General features: G+C 44.1%; 1 protein-coding gene across 1 annotated transcript in view; it reads left to right on the forward strand.

Moving 5' to 3' along the window:
* The window catches only part of LOC106565529 (rho guanine nucleotide exchange factor 25), a 60691-nt gene that overhangs the window by 11660 nt on the left and 34698 nt on the right, over positions 1-14333 (forward strand). The gene's annotated exons all lie outside the window — the stretch shown is intronic.

Raw genomic sequence — 14333 nt, forward strand, 5'->3', positions numbered from 1 at the left:
GTGCATCAAAGCTGGGACCGAGAGACTGAAAAACAGCTTATATCTCAAGGCCATCAGACTGTTAAACAGCCATCACTAACATTGAGTGGCTGCTGCCAACATACTGACTCAACTCTAGCCACTTTAATAATGGAAAAATTGATGTAATAAATGTATCACTAGCCACTTTAAACAATGCCACTTTATATAATGTTTACATACCCTACATTACTCATCTCATATGTATATACTGTACTCTATACCATCTACTGCATCTTGCCTATGCCGTTCGGCCATCACGCATTCATATATTTTTATTTACATATTCTTATTCATTCCTTTACACTTGTGTGTATAAGGTAGTTGTTGTGAAATTGTTAGGTTAGATTACTTGTTAGATATTACTGCATGGTCAGAACTAGAAGCACAAGCATTTCGCTACACTCGCATTAACATGTGACAAATAAAATTTGACCAGGCGGTGTCAGAGGAAGGCCCTAAAAATTGTCAAAGACTGTTCTCTCTACTACTGCATGGCAAGTGGTACCGGAGTGCCAAGTCTAGGACAAAAAGAGTTCTCAACAGTTTTTACCCCCAAGCCATAAGACTCCTGAACAGGTAATCAAATGGCTACCCGGACTATTTGCATTGTGTGCCCCAACCCCTCTTTTTACGCTGCTGCTACTCTCTGTTTATCATATGTGCATAGTCACTTTAACTATACATTCATGTACATACTACCTCAATTGGGCCGACCAACCAGCTCCCGCACATTGGCTAACCGGGCTATCTGCATTGTGTCCCACCACCCGCCAACCCCTATTTTACACTACTGCTACTCTCTGTTCATCATATATGCATAGTCACTTTAACCATATCTACATGTACATACTACCTCAATCAGCCTGACTAACCGGTGTCTGTATGTCGCCTTGCTGTTTCTATAACCTCGCTACTGTATATAGCCTGTCTTTTTACTGTTGTTTTATTTCTTTACTTACCTATTGTTCACCTAATACCTTTTTTGCACTTTTGGTTAGAGCCTATAAGTAAGCATTTCACTGTAAGGTCTACACCTGTTGTATTCGGCGCACATGACAAATAAACTTTGATTTGATTTTTCCTAGCCGCCGTGCTTCTGCACCTGCATTGCTTGCTGTTTGGGGTTTTAGGCTGGGTTTTTGTACAGCACTTTGTGACATCAGCTGATGTAAGAAGGGCTTTATAAATTAATTTGATTTGATATTAAATTATTCTCACACTGGGACAAATGAGTAGGCGTACAATAGTACATTTGGTCCGGTGTCAGTTAGCGTCAGTGTAGAGGGCGATATGTCTTTGCTCTCACCATAAGGCCATCTCTCTTGTTTTATGAGCCAGCAAAAGCATTAAGCTAGCCATGTGGAGAGATAGATCCAGAGTAATGGAAGCCACATGATGAGAACACAGACAGACGGCAGACAGACAGTGAATTGTCTCTTTCACAGTACAGGCTATATTGTGGTGGTGATAGGTCGTAAATAAGTGGTTTGCATCCCAAATGGCACCCTATCCCCTATATAGTGCATTACTTTTGACCAGGGCCCATAGGAATAGGGTGCCTTTAGGGACACGGAAACAGTTGTATTCATCAAAGTGCAGGAAGGTGTCATATGAACAAGTGCTCTGTGCCGTAGTGCAGTAAAGAACATCAGACTGTTATAATCTGACTTCTGACTGGGACGATCCACTTCTGCACCACCAAGATAACGCTGATCTATTAGAGAGCTTAATGCCCAGTGTGTGTGTGTGTGGGGGACGGGAGCGGGAGCGGGGGAGACGGGACGGGACGATTAAAGAGCAGCTCTGTCCATGCTGCAGAGACAGAGACACTGCAAATAGGTGTGTAAATACACACACAGACAGACATTTGGACAGGGAAGGGACGTCTAGTGCCTTCGGAAAGTATTCAGACACCTTGACTTTAAACAAAAAAAATCTATGTTACAGCCTTAATATAAAATTGATTAAATAAATAAAATCCTCAGCAGTCAATCAGGTTTTTAGAATTTTTGCAAATGCATTAAAAATAAAAAACAGGAAAACCTTATTTACAAGGTGCAGCAACGCACCCCATCCAACCTGACAGAGCTTAAGAGGATCTGCAGAGAAGAATGGGAGAAACTCCCCAAATACAGGTGTGCCAAGCTTGTAGCGTCATACCCAAGAAGACTCGTGGCTGTAATCGCTGCCCAAGGTGCTTCAACAAAGTACTGAGTAAAGGGTCTGAATACTTATGTAAATATATATTTTAGTTATTTATATTTGATACATTTGATAAAATGTCTAAAAACCTGTTTTGCTTTGACATTATGGGGTGTTGTGTGTAGATTGATGAGAGAAAAAAACAATTTAATCAATTTTAGAATAAGGATGTAAGGTAGCAAAATTGTGGAAAAATCAAGGGGTCTGAATACAGAAGGCACTGTAAACGTATGCTCACACTATAGAGGGATAACTCTAGCAAGCATTGTGTCGTGAGGGAGTCGTAATATACTAATTTAATAGTTAATGTAGGAGGACAGCATAGTCTCTAGGCCATGATGGAGATCCCAGTGTATTCAACCACCATTCGTCTTGGATGAGCTCCTATTTTTCTCTACTTTAATTATCATAAAGCCTGTCAGACAGTGAGAAAATGCTCGTGTTAATGTGACAGTGATAATTAACGCTGCCTGCCTGGCGTTTTAAAATAACCCTGTCTGAGTGAGGTCACCATCACCATGGTATTAAAATGTATACTGAGAGAGAGAGAGAGAGAGAGAGAGAGAGAGAGAGGATGGGTCTCCTTATCCTCCACCCTCCTAGCTCTCTCTCTGTCCCGTGGTAAGTCTGGTTCTGATTTTGTGTGTGTGTTATTGACATGGCTGAGTGTTAGGGTCCGATTTGTCTCTTCTTGGAGCTTTCTGTCCCCCTTTCCACCCTTTCCACTCTCTCTCTCCTCTGTCTTTCCATCCTCCACTCTTAGGACACTCTCCTCGTACTTGTAGTTTTCTATTCCTCTGTGTCTTCCTGTTGATCCTTGACCTTTATTCCCTTCCCAACCCCCTGGTGTTTGTTAATCTCCCTCTCTCTCTCTCTCTCTCTCTCTCTCTCTCTCTCTCTCTCTCTCTCTCTCTATCCCCCCCACCCTTCTCCCAGTTCATCTAAGGACATATAATGTGACTGTCTGTGTGTTGATGTGAACATTGTTCAGCAGCTGTTGTCTGTCAGTGACCTCAGTGTCAGAGATGCAATCATTTGTGTGCATAAATAGGGGGGAATGCCCAGTGATGTCACTGCATTTTCTCTCTTTGTCATCAGCTTATAAGGCAAAATCAAGTCTCCTCCTTTCATCATGGAAAAATCTGTAGGGGAGACCAGTGTTGCTTGTCACACGTTTTACTCTCGTGTAGTTCTCAGCACCAGTATATCTTACAAGACTCTTTTCAACATTAATAGAAAGAAAGGTATTGGGTTGAAATGGGGACCGTTTTTATTCTCATATAGTATTCCAACATGGAGTTATAAGCCATCAAACACACTCTGTCCACTTTTGACAACCAGCCCCATTGCGGGGTTGGTTGTCGCAAAGTACGGGGTTGGTTGTCACAATGTTTGCTAGTAGCTTATTCCTTTTATAACAGGAAATGAAGCAATATAATATACAGAGTCTTAGAAAGCCTTTTTGATGGAACAATATTCCTAACAAAATTCAGCATTTAATGCCTTAAGAACGACATATGGCAGTTTGAATAAATGTGTGTATATGCGTGTGGTTGTGACAGAAAAAAATGTGTGGGTGTGAGACAGAAGAAATGAGTGTGAGAGAGAGGCAACAAATCCAGATGGCCCAGATTCCTCTGCCCAACGGATGTATACGTGATGCATCAGGAAGATGCAGTTTAGATATTGTTTGCTAATTGTCAAGACGTCTCAGATGTATTTAGAATATCTACATTCTATATTCTACATCGTTTATACGTAGGCCAGGCATCAACATCAACCAGATGTCTCTTCACAATTCCAAAGTCCAGAACAGACTATGGGAGACGCACATTACTACATAGAGCAATGGCTACATGGAACTCTATTCCACATCAGGTAACTGATGCAAGCAGTAGAATCAGATTTAAAAAACTGATAGAAATACAGCGGGGACTGTGAAGAGACACACACACAGGCACAGACAAATGCTCGCTCATACACATGATAAGACATGCACTCTACATACACGTACACATGGATTTTGTATTGTAGATATGTGGTAGTAGAGTAGTGGCCTGAGTAGTGGCCTGAGTAGGTCAGTTAAGATCACCACTTTATTTTAAGAATGCAAGAATAATAGTAGAGAGAATGATTTATTTCAGCTTTTATTTCTTTCATCACATTCCCAGTGGGTCAGAAGTTTACATACACTCAATTAGTATTTGGTAGCATTGCCTTTAAATTGTTTAACTTGGGTCAAACGTTTCGGGTAGCCTTCCACAAGCTTCCCACAATAAGTTGGGTGAATTTTGGCCCATTCCTCCTGACAGAGCTGGTGTAACTAAATCAGGTTTGTAGGCCTCCTTGCTCGCACACACTTTTTCAGTTCTGCCCACAGATTTTCTATAGGATTGAGGTCAGGGCTTTGTGATGGCCACTCCAATACCTTGACATTGTTGTCCTTAAGCCATTTTCCACAACTTTGGAAGCATGCTTGGGGTCATTGTTCATTTGGAAGACCCATTTGCGACCAAGCTTTAACTTCCTGACTGATGTTTTGAGATGTTGCTTCAATATATCCACATAATTTTCCTACCTCATGATGCCATCTATTTTGTGAAGTGCACCAGCCCCTCCTGCAGCAAAGCACCCCCACAACATGATGCTGCCACCCCCGTGCTTCACGATTGGGATGGTGTTCTTTGGCTTGCAAGCCCCCCCCTTTTTCCTCCAAACATAACGATGGTCATTATGGCCAAACAGTTCTATTTTTGTTTTATCAGGCCAGAGGACATTTCTCAAAAAAGTACAGTCTTTGTCCCCATGTGCAGTTGCAAACCGTAGTCTGGCTTTAATATGGCAGTTTTGGAGCAGTGGCTTCTTCCTCGCAGAGCGTCCTTTCAGGTTATGTCGATATAGGACTCGTTTTACTGTGGATATAGATACTTTTGTGCCTGTTTCCTCCAGCATCTTCACAAGTTCCTTTGCTGTTGTTCTGGGATTGATTTGCACTTTTCGCACCAAAGTCGTTCATCTTTAGGAGACAGAACGCATCTCCTTCCTGAGAGGTATGATGGCTGCGTGGTACCATGGTGTTTATACTTGCATACTATTGTTTGTATGGCACCTAAAGACAATGAGAAACAAGATTCTCTGGTCTGATGAAACCAATATTGAACTCTTTGGCCTGAATGCCAAGCGTCACGTATGGAGGAGACCTGGCACCATACCTACGGCAAAGCATGGTGGTGGCAGAATCATGCAATGGGGATGTTTTTCAGTGGCAGGGACTGGTAGACTAGTCAGGATCGGGGGAAAGATGAACGGAGCAAAGTACAATAGAGATCCTTGATGAAAACCTGCGCCAGAGGGCTCAGGACCTCGGACTGGGGCGAAAGTTCACCATTCAACAGGACAACAACCCTAAGCACACAGCCAAGACAACGCAGGAGTGGCTTCGCTAGAAGTCTCTGAATATCCCTGAGTGGCACAGCCAGAGCTCGGACTTAAACCTGATCTAACATTTCTGGAGAGACCTGAAAATAGTTATGCATCAACGCTCCCCATCCAACCTGACAGAGCTTGAGATTATCTGCAGAGAAGAATGGGAGAAACTGCCCAAATACAGGTGTGCCAAGCTAGTAGTGTCATACCCAAGAAGACTCGAGGCTGTAATCGCTGCCAAAGGTGCTTCAACAAAGTACTGAGTAAAGGGTCTGAATACTTTCCTGCGTTGTCTTGGCTGTGTGCTTGTCCTGAGCGCTCTGGAGCAGGTTTTCATGAAGGATCTATGTACTTTCTCAGTTCAATGTACAGTCACTTGATCATAATATGGATGACCTCCGAACTCAGATTTGCTACCAATGGGACTCGATTAACTGCAATATTCTCTGCTTTTCTGAAACATGTCTTTCAGACAAGATACTCCCCATGGCTATCCAACTCAATGGATTTTCTATTCGCCGAGCGGACAGGACAGTAGAGTAAGGGAAATCGAGAGGGGGAGGGGTTTGCCTCTTCATCAACAACTAATGGTGTGCTGAATCGAGCGCAGTGGTAGTCTCGACTCATTATTCACCCATCTTGGAATATCTGATGGTCAAAAGCCGAAACCTTCTACCTCCCAAGGGAGTTTTCAGTTGTTATCATGACTGTTGTATACATTCCACTTCAGGACAAGATATATAACAAGCTGGCACTTAACAAACTGTATGAGGCTATAAACAAGCAGGAAAACTTACATCTGGAGGCTGCCTTTCTTGTCACCGGCTATTTTAATTCTGCATCATTAAGACATGTGATGCCCAACTTCCATCAACACGTCTCTTTCACCACTATTGGCAATAAAGTCCTAGACCACTGTTGCTCTACCAACAAGCAAGCATACAAGATCCTCCCTCATCCACCATTCAGCAAATCAGATCATGAGTCCATACTCCTGCTTCCTGTTAACAAGCAGAATGAAGACAGCTTGATACCCTGATGAAGACAGCTTGGCTGTCGAAACGTTGGATATAACATTTTTGCATCTGAGCTCCTAGAGTGTGCGGCTCTCCCTTATTTTCAAACAAGCAGAAGCAGTACCTGTGTCTCACTCTGTTGATAAATGTTCATCATAATCAGAGATTATGCTACACGACTGCTTTGCTAGGGGAGATTATGTTCCGAGACTCCACCGATAACATAGACGAGCTAACCACCTCCGACACCGGCTTCATAAGGAAATGCATTGCTGATATTGTCCCCACAGTGAAGGTTCTCTGCTTCCCCAATCAAAAGCTCTGGATTAATAAAAAAAATGGCACTAAACTAAAGGACAGGGCTACCACACACAAGGCTATCGCAGACAACCCTGAAGCTACGGCCGAGGACAGGAACAAGTACAAGTAGTCCTCAGCATAGTCATAAAATGAGCAAAAGAACAATATAGGAATAAAGTAGAATCACACACCACACACTCTTATGCCCGTTGCATGTGGCAAGGGTTACAGTCTATTACGAATTGCAGAGGAAGACACATCCGTGATCTGCCCAACGATGTCTCTATTCCAGATGAACTCAATGCATTTTATACACGCTTTGACAATAACAACACGTACCGTGCTTGCGGGCCACACCGACCCAGAGGACAGGGTGATCTCACTCTCCGAGGCCGATGTGAGTAAGGTCTTTAATCAGGTCAATATTCGCAAGGCCTCGGGCCAGACGATATTCCAGTGAGCGTTCTCAGAACATGCACAGATCAGCTGGCAGGCATATTCACAGAAATGTTCAACCTCTCTTTGTCCCAGTCTGACTACCATCATTCCTGTTCCTAAGAACTCTAAAGCTTCATGCCACAATGACTAACGCCCTGTAGCACTCACATCTGTAATCATGAGGTGCTTTAAAAGGAAGGTTATGGTACACATCACCACCATCATCCCAGACACCCTAGACCAAGTCCAATTTGCATACCGCCCCAACAGATCCTTAGATGATGCAATCTCAATTGCACTCCACACTGACCTCACCCACCTAGATAAGAGGAATACCTATGTGAAAATACTGTTCACTGACTACAGCTCAGCGTTCAACACCATTGTCCCCTCCAAGATCAGCACCAAGCTTAGGACCCTGTGACTAGACCCCTCCCTCTGCAACTGGATCCTGGGCTTACAGTCGGGCCGTTCCCAGATGGTGATGGTAAGCAACATCACCTCCGCTACGCTGATCCTCAACACGGCGGCTCCACACGGGTGTGTGCTTAGTCCCTTCCTGTACTCCCTATTTACCCACGACTGCATGGCCACGCACAACTCCAACACCATCGTCAAGTTTGCTGATGACACAACGGTGTAGTCCTGATCACCGGTGACAATGAGACAGCCTACAGGGAGGAGGTCAGTGACCTGGCAGGGTGGTGCCTGGACAACAACATCTCTCTCAACGTCAGTAAGACCAAGGAGCTGATTGTGGACTACAGGAAATGGGGGGGCTAGCACGCCCCCATCCACATTGACGGGGCTGCAGTGCAGCGGGTCGAGAGCTTCAAGGTCTTCAGTGTCCAAATCACTAAGGACTTAAAATGGTCCACTTGCACGCGCACGGTCATGGTATGTTAACAGTACTGCCGCATGGTGCTACAGAGATTGGTGCGGACAGCCCAGTACATCACTGGGGCAGAGGTCCCTGCCATCCAGGACCTCTATATCAGGCGGTGTGAACGGAAGGCCTGGAAAATTGTTAAAGACTCCAGCCACCCAAGCAATAAACTGTTCACTGTCTCTATGCACACTCCCAGGACTCTACACACTCACTCACACTGACACTCCAACACACTCATAACATGCACACACATTTATACTGACTCTCCACACATGCACAAACAATCATAATTTCCGCTGCTGCTTCAGTACTGTTTACCATATATCCTGATGCCTAGTCACCTTACACGTGTACAGTTGAAGTCAGAAGTTTACATACACTTAGGTTGGAAATATTAAAACTCGCTTTTCAACCACTCCACAAATTTCTTGTTAACAAATTATAGTTTTGGCAAGTCGGTTAGGACATCTACTTTGTGCATGAGACAAATAATCTTTCCAACAATTGTTTACAGACAGATGATTTCACTTATAATTCACTGTATTACAATTTCAGTGGGTCAGAAGTTTACATACACTAAATTGACTGTACCTTTAAACAGCTTGGAAAATTCCAGAAAATGATGTCATAGCTTTAGAAGCTTCTGATAGACTAATTTACATAATTTGCGTCAATTGTGGATGTTTTTCATTGGCAACCTTCAAACTCAGTGCCTCTTTGCTTGACATCATGGGAAAATCAAAAGAAATCAGCCAAGACTTCAGAAAAAAATTGGAGACCTCTACAAGTCTGGTTCATCCTTGGGAGCAATTTCCAAACATCTGAAGGTACCACGTACCACGTAGAGATGAGAGTACTTTGGTGCGAAAAGTTCAAATCAATCCCAGAACAACAGCAAAGGACCTTGTGAAGATGCTGGAGGAAACAGGTACAAAACTATCTATATCCACAGTAAAACAAGTCCTATATTGACATAACCCGAAAGGCCGCTCAGCAAGGATGAAGCCACTGCTCCAAAACCGCCATATTAAAGCCAGACTACGGTTTGCAACTGCACATGGGGACAAAGATTGTACTTTTTGGAGAAATATCCTCTGGTCTGATGAAACAAAAATAGAACTGTTTGGTCGTAATGACCATTGTTATGTTTGGAGGAAAAAGGGGGAGGCTTGCAAGCCGAAGAACACCATGACAACCGCATATATTCTTTAAGACACCACATATATAATATTAAAGAGCAATCATTTGATGCAATGCGCTGGAGTTGGCAGTGGCATACTTCATATGAATGTATAGATGAACGTATTGGATAGGTGTCTCAAGGTGGATTTAACAACCCTCTGTTGTCACCTGGAGTAGAGTACTAAAACATTCCACCATTCAAACACACACACACACACACACACACACACACACACACACACACACACACACACACACACACACACACACACACACACACACACACACACACACACATACACATATACCTTTTTTTCACACTATTGGTTAGAGCCTGTAAGTAAGCATTTCACTGTAAGGTCTACACCTGTTGTATTCTGCGCACGTGACAAATAAACTTTGATTTGATTTGACAGTCAGGCTGTGTGTGTGTTCACCACATACCCTACCCTATCCGACAGATCCTGGAGACCAGCAGTAGGCTAGCCTAGTGGGAAAACAGACCCACTGATAAACAAACACACACCCCAGCAGCCAGAGAGCTAAGCAAACTGGAAATCATCCTCCCTCCTCTCCCTTCCACTCCCCACCTCTCCAGGTGACTCCATGACACACTGTACGTTGAGCGCATGAACACACACACCACCCTGAGCAAGGGGCACGTCTCCCCAGCACTCTGAACAAACAGCCATCTGGCCTCCTAAGGGCATAATGGAATTTAGATATGATGCTGTTTATTCCCTTTCCCATCTGGTCACATGAGTCAACTAAAAGCAGGAACGTCTTTACAGTAACGTTAGATACTGTAGGTACAGTGCGCTAGGTACACTCTGGTAAGTGTTTCATTTGTGAAGCGGCTTTCTCAGAAGCGGTGGCTTTTAGCGGTGCTTAGAGCTGGTGGTGACGTGCAAGTCCTGGGTGAAGCAAGCAACTGGGATCATGGTGTTTGTTTGAGATGCTTACTTTACGTAATCAGCCTTTTCCTTTCAGTGGAGAGGGTGTGTGTGTGTGTGTGTGTGTGTGTGTGTGTGTGTGTGTGTGTGTGTGTGTGTGTGTGTGTGTGTGTGTGTGTGTGTGTGTGTGTGTGTGTGTGTGTGTGTGTGTGTGTGTGAGTGTGTGTGTGTGTGTAGGTACGTTAAGAAATAAAACAGTAAAAAGACATTTGAAAATAAGAGTAGCAAGGCTATATACAGACACCGGTTAGTCAGGCTTATTGAGGTAGTATGTGCATGTAGATATGGTTAAAGTGACTATGCATATATGATGAACAGAGAGTAGCAGTAGCGTAAAAAGAGGGGTTGGCGGGTGGTGGGACACAATGCAGATAGCCCGGTTAGCCAATGTGCGGGAGCACTGGTTGGTGGGGACAATTGAGGTAGTATGTACATCAAATCAAATGTATTTATATAGCCCTTCTTACATCAGCTGATATCTCAAAGTGCAATGCAGGTGTAGAAGCAAGCAATGCAGGTGTAGAAGCACGGTGGCTAGGAAAAACTCCCTAGAAAGGCCAAAACCTAGGAAGAAACCTAGAGAGGAACCAGGTTATGAGGGGTGGCCAGTCCTCTTCTGGCTGTGCCGGGTGGAGATTATAACAGAACATGGCCAAGATGTTCAAATGTTTATAAATGACCAGCATGGTCAAATAATAATAATCACAGTTGTCGAGGGTGCAACAAGTCAGCACCTCAAAAGTAAATGTCAGTTGTCAGTAAATGTCAGTAAATGTCAGTTTTCATAGCCGATCATTGAGAGTATCTCTACCGCTCCTGCTGTCTCTAGAGAGTTGAAAACAGCAGGTCTGGGACAGGTAGCACGTCCGGTGAACAGGTCAGGGTTCCATAGCCGCAGGCAGAACAGTTGAAACTGGAGCAGCAGCACGGCCAGGTGGACTGGGGACAGCAAGGAGTCATCATGTCAGGTAGTCCTGAGGCATGGTCCTAGGGCTCAGGTCCTCCAAGAGAGAGAAAGAAAGAAAGAGAGAAAGAGAGAATTAGAGAGAGCTTACTTAAATTTACACAGGACACCGGTTAAGACAGGAGAAATACTCCAGATATAACAGACTAACCCTAGCCCCCCGACACATAAACTACTGCAGCATAAATACTGGAGGCTGAGACAGGAGGGGTCAGGAGACACGTGGCCCCATCCGACGATACTCCCGGACAGGGCCAAACAGGAAGGATATAACCCCACCCACTTTGCCAAAGCACAGCCCCCACACCACTGGAGGGATATCTTCAAACACCAACTTACCATCCTGAGACAAGGCCGAGTATAGCCCACAAAGATCTCCGCCACGGCACAACCCAAGGGGGGGCACCAACCCAAACAGGAAGACCACGTCAGTGACTCAACCCACTCAAGTGACGCACCCCTCCTAGGGACGGCATGGAAGAACACCAATAAGCCAGTGACTCAGCCCCAGTAATAGGGTTAGAGGCAGAGAATCCCAGTGGAGAGAGGGGAACCGGCCAGGCAGAGACTGCAAGGGCGGTTCGTTGCTCCAGAGCCTTTCCGTTCACCTTCACACTCCTGGGCCAGACTACACTCAATCATAGGACCCACTGAAGAGATGAGTCTTCATTAAAGACTTAAAGGTTGAGACCGAGTCTGCATCTCTCACATGGGTAGGCAGACCATTCCATAAAAATTGAGCTCTATAGGAGAAAGCCCTGCCTCCAGCTGTTTGCTTAGAAATTCTAGGGACAATTAGGAGGCCTGCGTCTTGTGACCATAGCATACGTGTAGGTATGTACGGCAGGACCAAATCGGAAAGATAGGTAGGAGCAAGCCCATGTAATGCTTTGTAGGTTAGCAGTAAAACCTTGAAATCAGCCCTTGCCTTAAAACCTGTCTGGGCCAGTGGGACGCTTGCGTTCCACCCTAATCAACAGCCAGTGGAATCGCGTCGCGCTAAATGCAAAACCTCTTAAATGCTATAACTTCAATTTCTCAAACATGTGACTATTTTACACCGTTTTATAGATACACCTCTCCTGAATCGAACCACGTTGTCCGATTTCAAAAAGGCTTTACAGCAAAAGCAAAACATTAGATTATGTCAGCAGAGTACCCAGCCAGAAATAATCACACAGCCATTTTCAAAGCAACTAGCATGCATCACAAATACCCAAAACACAGCTAAATGCAGCACTAACCTTTGACAACCTTCATCAGATGACACTCCTAGGACATCATGTTACACAATACATGCATTTTTCGTTCGATAAAGTTCATATTTATATATAAAAACAGCATTTTACATCGGCACATGACGTTCAGAAAATCTTTTCCCTCAAATGCTTCCGGTTTATTAGCGCTACAATTTACAAAATTACTATTCAAAAACATTGTTAAAATGTAATATTGTCATTCAAAGACTTATAGATTAACATGTCTTGAATGCCATCGGTTTGCCAGATTTAAAAATAACTTTACTGGGAAATCACACTTTGCAATAAACGACGTGGTATGCCCAGAAAAAAAGTCTAGGCTATACATGTTGGAGCCAACTTGGAACGATCAACCATTAAAAATACTATTGTAAATAATACCTTACCTTTGATTATCTTTATCAGAAGGCACTTCTAGGCATCCCAGGTCCATAACAAATGTAGTTTTGTTCAAAAAAGTTAATAATATATGTCCCAATAGTGTTAGCGCGCTCCGAAGGCTAGTGAAAATGTACCGTGTGCGTCTGACTTGTCGTCAGGAATGAGCAAAAAAATATATATTTAAGTTCGTTCAAACATGTCAAACGTTGTATAACATAAATCTTTAGGGGCTTTTTCAACCAGGGCTTCAATAATATTCCATTGGGACGGTTGCATTGTTTTTCAAAATGTTTCGAAAAGGGAGAGTAGTCATGGGCGCCGACGTCACAATGGTAATGGCCCATCCCCTGTGACCAAGTGCCACAGCCTCTCTTTGGGTCAGTTACTACCATAGGAGACTCAAACCACTTTGTAAAGACTGGGGACATCTAGTGGAAGCCATAGGAAGTGCTAAATGATTCACAAGCCCCTGTGTGTTTCAATGGCAAATGTTTGAAGTGATATCCACACATCAGATTTCAGTTACCTGTCAGGATTTGTCTCAGAGTTTTGACTGCCATATGAGTTCTGTTATACTCACAGACACCATTCAAACAGTTTTAGAAACTTTAGGATGTTTTCTATCCAAATCAAACAATTATATGCATATTCTAGTTACTGGGCAGGAGTAGTAACCAGATTAAATCGGGTACGTTTTTTTTATCCGGCCGTGCAAATACTGCCCCCTAGCCCTAACAGGTTTTAACAGGAAGCCATGAATGTATAGTTAAAGTGACTATGCATATAAGATAAACAGAGAGTAGCAGGGGGGGGGTCTTATGGCTTGGAGGTAAAAACTGCTCAGAAGCCTTTTTGTCCTAGACTTGGCACTCCGGTACCGCTTGCCATGCGGCAGTAGAGAGAACAGTCTATGACTGGGGTGGCTGGAGTCTTTGACAATTTTCAGGGCCTTCCTCTGACACCGCCTGGTGTAGAGGTCCTGGATGGCAGGCAGCTTTGCCCCAGTGATGTACTGGGCCGTACACACTACACTCTGAAGTGCCTTGCGGTCGGAGGCCGAGCAATTGCCGTACCAGACAGTGATGCAACCGGTCAGGATGCTCTCGATGTTGCAGCTGTAGTACCTTTTGAGGATCTCAGGACCCATGCCCTTTTAGTTTAGTTTCGTGCCCTCTTCACGACTGTCTTGGTGTGTTTGGACCATTGTAATATGTTGTTGATGTGGACACCAAGGAATTTGAAGCTCTCAACCTGCTCCACTACAGCCCCGTCAATGAGAATGGGGACGTGTTCGGTGCTCCT

Source organism: Salmo salar, chromosome ssa12, assembly GCF_905237065.1.
Source record: "Salmo salar chromosome ssa12, Ssal_v3.1, whole genome shotgun sequence".
NCBI classification, from domain to species: domain Eukaryota; kingdom Metazoa; phylum Chordata; class Actinopteri; order Salmoniformes; family Salmonidae; genus Salmo; species Salmo salar.